Source organism: Lissotriton helveticus, chromosome 6 (genome assembly GCF_964261635.1).
Source record: "Lissotriton helveticus chromosome 6, aLisHel1.1, whole genome shotgun sequence".
In the NCBI taxonomy this organism is placed as follows: Eukaryota; Metazoa; Chordata; class Amphibia; order Caudata; family Salamandridae; genus Lissotriton; species Lissotriton helveticus.
The window spans coordinates 1,683,570,401-1,683,576,416 of NC_136067.1; the positions used below are offsets into that span (position 1 = coordinate 1,683,570,401).

Genomic DNA, 6,016 nt, shown 5'->3' on the forward strand with positions numbered 1-6,016 from the left:
ATCTATCTATCTATCTATCTATCTATCTATCTATCTATCTATCTACCTACCTACCTACCTACCTACCTACCTACCTACCTACCTATCTATCTATCTATCTATCTATCTATCTATCTATTCTAATCTAATCTAATCTAATCTAATCTATCTATCTATCACAGTAAGGCGTTTTGTAGAGCTTTGCTTTTTCGAGTAATGTTTAAATGCCGATGTGGGAACGTCTCCGCCCACCTCCCTTCTCTCCCGGTTTGTTTCATGCCCCTCCCCCTCCCCCTTCCTCCCACTCTCCAACAGCTGGGGAAAACAGCATTAATTACCGGTGACCAGGCACGTAAATCTGGCGGTCCCGGTGGCTTCGGTTTGACGCAACTACGCAGAGAGCTGGAAGGTTTCAACATTTGGGAGCTTATTCAGCATAACCGGCCCTGCGGCTGAGAAAAACAGCCACCCCCTCTGCCAGGCTCGCAAAAGGCACACTGCGGGGCACATTTCAACAGAATTCTCTGTATGGAAAGGAAGAATATATGCTCACTTGTTAGGGACCCTTCGCGCGCATTCTACAAATGTCTGATTGCGCCTATGGTATGCATTTATAAAATGTATGCATTAGTAGAATTACTTTATTTGATTTAACTTAAATCATAAAAAGAGCGGCTTAACCGCTAAAACACAAAACATTCATGAGCAAAATACAGATTAATTGATACGTTTATGCATGAAATAATCCTGTGTGGAAATGCCATCTCACTAGTTATAAATTATGTCCACTGGAGACAACCTCGGTATGTGGCGTTTGGAATATTGGATGACTATGTTCAACAGGCAAAAATAAGGGAACGTCTTTTGCTAGAAAAAAATAAATAAAAAGAGAGAGCGTTTCACACGAACTCCAAGCTGCAACTGGAATCCCGGTTCTTCAGATGTCCAATAAACCCATGAACCGAAAGCTAAGTCCGGTGAACACATTTGTACCTGGTCAACGGAAATCCAGAACCTAGTTTTGTCTGTTGCGACAATATTCGGCCTTTCTTTTATAAGGGGATGTAACTTAACTCTACCTTTCAGGTTGACTTGCTCTGACTTTCATTGGTGTTTTGGAGCCGAGACATTTTGGCTCCTGTCCTCCATCTTAAATCCTTATTTTTGGAAACGTTGTTTTTAGTAGTTGTATAATGCTTCGCGGCCCTAAATTATGCTTCACACACAAGGAAAGAGCTGCAGAGTGTGTTATCGGTGAGTGTTACATGAATACAGATGAGTCTGGATGGAGGCAGAGGAAGAAGGCGGAGTATGCCTTAATTTTCGAAAAACTGCCTCGTCCCTGCGTCAATGCACGGTTTCGGGCTCTTCTACACGATCAGTGAAAACACTGGTCTTTCCCGTTTTTCCAGATACAGAAAGTGAAATCTAATACCACGGACAAGGTGCATTTTGCCAGAGGAAAAACTGAATACAAAGATAGGGCGTTGGTTGGCTGAAATCCCACGTCAATCATGCGGGTGAGGCGGAAGCACGTACTAACCGAACCAGCGTCATCAATCAAATGGACAGCGGTGCGTGCTCGTGGTGTCTGCCACGAATCCTCTAGAAATGCTCACTCCACGCTCGAGGAAAGGTTGGTGGTGAGTAAGGGCCTGAGGAAGCAACTACGAGCAACACACATGGAAATAAAAGCATCTGAATACATATTATCATATTCTTAATTGTGTTAAAAACAACGAATGGCCTGAAATGTTAACTCGACAAAAGCAATACATTAGTATGCGTGTCATGTTTCATGCTAGGATAAAGTAAACGATGACAGACTGTGTGCGTCATTTCGAGCCCCCGAGTGAGAGCCCAGGGCTTGAAAACGAGATGCAGACGTGTCCTGCCTCTGCTCCTACCCAACTTGGGATGTAACCAATCAGAGGCCAGGTGGGGGTCCACCCTATCCAGAGGGACGTGCGGACCACACTCCTGTGAATGAACAACCCGAATTTTAATAAGGGCAGCCTTATTGACGCGCCATGGTGTCGGGTCAGCAGCGCATGCCAGCACTAGAGGTCAGTGCCTTGGCACAAAGTGCCATGACACATCTTGGCGCCTCTGGAAATAGCACTGGGGAAGCATTCGGTGTCTGTCCCCGCCCTGGCAGCGCTCACCCATTATAATTAATGTGCGCGAGGGATGCCTCGGAAATCTGACGCAGTCCCGACTCGTGTGTGGTCTATGCCACTGGGATTCGCGGCGCCACTAAAGGCACCATCTGCCGATGGGGGCGCACGTTTTTATTAAACAGTTGTGCCAGCACTGTGAACACGCATCTGGGACGACAGTGTAGTAGAGCTACCCACTCTCCTGGAAATATGCCTCGGTTCATTGAACTGTGACGAGTGAAAGGCGCTGGGAATTCATCAGGGTAGTCCGGACCTCTGAGCCTGGGGGGGTCTGGGACGTGAGTGGGGACGGTCCCAACATCGGATGGCGGGGGAGGCGCGCTGCTGCGGCACAGAGGGTCTGTCTGGGCGGTGGTGATGGGGTGCCGCAGGGCTGCAGCACTGTCTCTGCAGCGCTGCAGCATTGGCTGAGCGATGTCCAAGGTGCTGAATCACCGCATGCGGTGGGGAGCGCGGGCTCCGGGGGCCCGGGATTGCCTCCAGGGGCTCTCGGACCGCGCTCTTCAACCGCCCCAGATGTGCACCCAGCACAGAGCGGTCCAGTGTAGACTCTACAAAACCACTGAGCCTGGACCCTCGAGGAGCTAGCTCTATCGCACGAAGTAGCGCCACCCGAGCTGCAAAGGGGAATTCGAGGGACAGGAACCAAGTACACCCAAGAGAGCCTATCTAAACTCAATATACCGCAAAAGAGGAGCAGAATCAATTGCAAAGATCAGTACAGTGCGCTGTCCAGGGTGCTGAACACTATCCGCACGCGGGGCAAGAGTATAACACCGGCCGCAGTCTACCCCAGAGAGCACGACGCAAAGGGCTCCACCCAGAGCTGTCCGCGGTGCTGATCTGTCCCTAAAGCTCTTATCGGTCACACAATATCAAACAGCAGCCGCGGCAGTACGGACTCGGTGCGAGCAAACTGGACTTTTTCTTGGGAGGCTGCCCCTCCTCAGTCGACGCTCTCCGTGGTGCTGCCTCCGCCTCCATTTGAGAGTGGTCTGCAGACAGGCACGCACACTGCATACAGCAACATCAGCAGAGTACACAGCCTCATCAATAAAAAAAAAACGCCGCTGAGGCGCAACCACCGACGACAGAAATCACAAAGCACACACTCCTCTCTGTCCACCGCTCGTTTAAACACCATTCCGACCATCGAGGAATACATGGACTTCTAAAGAATATCCCTAAAAAGCTTGGAGAGGGAACAGGCCACCCTTCTTTTCTTAAACATCTTGCAGCCCTGATGTGGAGGTAACAGATGTCAGCATGAAAAAAAAGCAATGCGTCTGTTTCGAGATTAGGGCAGGAGAGGATGACCTTACCTGGAAGCACCGCTGGATTAAATGAAGCAGATGTGGGGAATGAGGACGGCCGTCTGCACGCTTCAGACTGCTCTCTGCAGCGGGCAGGAAGGAGGTGATGTTTCCGACCTCTTCCTCTTCCAGCCTTCCTCTCTGGAATGGCGCTCTGCCCTCATCAAAGAGAAGAGAAAAGGGGAGGGGGCATATCACGAGGGAGGAGGCGGGGGCGGCGGCAGCAGCAGCAGCGTAGGCTGGAGCCTGACTCGTCATCAGTCATTGCTACTGCACTCCACCGCAGTCCTTTGCATTTGCTCCTATTTTCTATTCAAAGCGAATCTACGTAGCTCGGGGACAGTGTGACGGGGTGCATACACCAAGGCAGGCTTCCCATTAGGCTACGGCCCAGTGCATGCTTTGTTAATGGAGCTGGAAATAATTCAGGGATATGTTTCGCCAAAGGGGGGTCAGAAGTGGGGTATCCCTGCAGAGGAGGGCACTGCGTCTCACTGTTTAGACGTTTGTGTTACAGCAAGCGAGGGATTTCTTGTCCAGAGCTGAAAATAGTATTCGATTCACACCAGAGAAGAGCAATGGCCCGACAGTCAGTCAGTCCTCTATTTAAGGCTTAGCATCATGTCCATAATACACTACAATTTGGGTAGGGTCAGAGACCAACATTTAAAGACTCAATGGGACATTCAGCCCCACAATAAACGTATAAACACAACATCTATCACGGGGTCTATTGATAAAGAACACAGATACTATACCTGTCCAAGACTCTCTCTTAAAAGGAATATACAACAATTGTATGGATTCCCATCACTCACCGTTCCAGGTGACATGCTTCATCATCTGGGTCTCCTTAAACAGGGCTTCAACTCCACCCTATTGATGGAGGAGCCCAAGGATATTTTTTAGACCTTTGAAAGCTGTACAGATGTAAGCTAACGTATTATAGAGTGTATAGGAACAGTGCAGTGCAAAAAGTGAATGTGAAATTTAAAATTGAAGCGTGATCATACCACAATTTATTCTTGTCTGCCACGATCAATTGTTAAAAACAGTGCAAAAGAACATTTTTAACAAATAGCTGTTCGTAAAAAGTCAATCGGTCAACATGTTTCAGCACCTGTAGGCAAACATACACCCAGTGCTTTCATCAGGACCTATAAAATATTGATGCTACTGCAATAGTGAAAAAGTATATATATGTGAAAAATACCATAAAAGATCTGTTGTGAAACAATACAACCTTGTTATTTGTTTCGCAAATCACAATTCTCGTATCTCTTGGAAAGTCTATAAGAAATACAGAAAAGGGTTGGTATAGAGAGATCAAACAGTCTTGGAGGACAGTATGTATGTCAATATATAACCTTTGTAACCTCAACTAGTTATCAGGCTTGCCCTCATAGTGGGCACCCATCCATCAAGCCTTACTTCAAGAGTAGGGAGAAATTACCTCACCCCACCTTGCAACAGCTCAGGGCAAAGGAGGCACCGCTCTAAAAAAGGGGGGAAAACAGAATACACCAACTGTTATTTATGGTGCACTGTTCCCCTTTATCGTTTTCCAAAAAAGCCAATTATCAAACACACAGCATGAACAGACAACACTCTCAACATATAACATATAACATGTATCTTCCTTCATGAGAAGGGAATATTAACACTCGGGATGTAATGGTGTGTTCAGAACCTAAATCGCACTTAAACCGAGTTGCAAATAGATGGCTAAATAATCATACCATCCTGTCAGAAAAAATATCATAATGAACGGTCTCTCTAGTTCAAATATCGGTATGACCATAGTGATGTTAAACCCTAATGGCCACAAGGCTCGTAAAAACATGCCGTTATGGAGTACTCAAAGGTTGATGCTAAACTAGCCAGCTCTCCTGTACAAGCGGATCAATCAATTTACTGTAAGCCCTCCTGTATACCTAGTCTAAATGTTACACTGGTATCGGGGGGTACATTACTTGCTGGAGCGTTAAGTCCACGGAAAGACTGTGCATGCTGGACCCTGCTTGTCCCACTTGTTTCTTCTTGGAGCTGCGGAGAGTGCAAGGGGAAGGTGGTGGGCTGGAGGACGCAATGTTTTACCTTCTCGATTGACCTAATGGTTTAAGACGGATTTGTGTTTTGGAGGTGGCCCATTGTTTAGGAAGGTTACCTGTGTCGGTAGGACTGCTGATGTACAGTCTTTCCTTGGACTTAACTCCAGCAAGTAATGTACCCCCGATACCAGTGTGGCATTTAGACTAGGTATACGGGAGGGCTTACAGTAAATTGATAGATCCGCTGGTACAGGAGAGCTGGCTAGTTTAGCATCAACCTTTGAGTACTCCATAACAGCATGTTTTTTACGAGCCTTGTGGCCATTAGGGTTTAACATCACTATGGTCATACCGATATTAAAACTAGGGAGACCATTTATTATGATATTTTTTCTGACAGGATGGTATGATTATTTAGCCATCTATTTGCAACTCGGTTTAAGTGCGATTTAGGTTCTGAACGCACCATTACATCCCAAGTGTTAAGATTCCC

General features: G+C 47.0%; 1 protein-coding gene across 2 annotated transcripts in view; it reads right to left on the bottom strand.

The window, feature by feature from the left end:
• LOC144763695 (synaptosomal-associated protein 25) overlaps positions 1–3,616 on the bottom strand; it is a 251,144-nt gene extending 247,528 nt beyond the window's left edge. For both annotated transcript variants that reach the window (XM_078649531.1, XM_078649532.1), the window contains exon 1: positions 3,482–3,616. The gene's annotated coding sequence lies outside the window, so the exon portion shown is untranslated. The remainder of the gene's footprint in view (positions 1–3,481) is intronic.
• Positions 3,617–6,016: the final 2,400 nt, after the last annotated feature.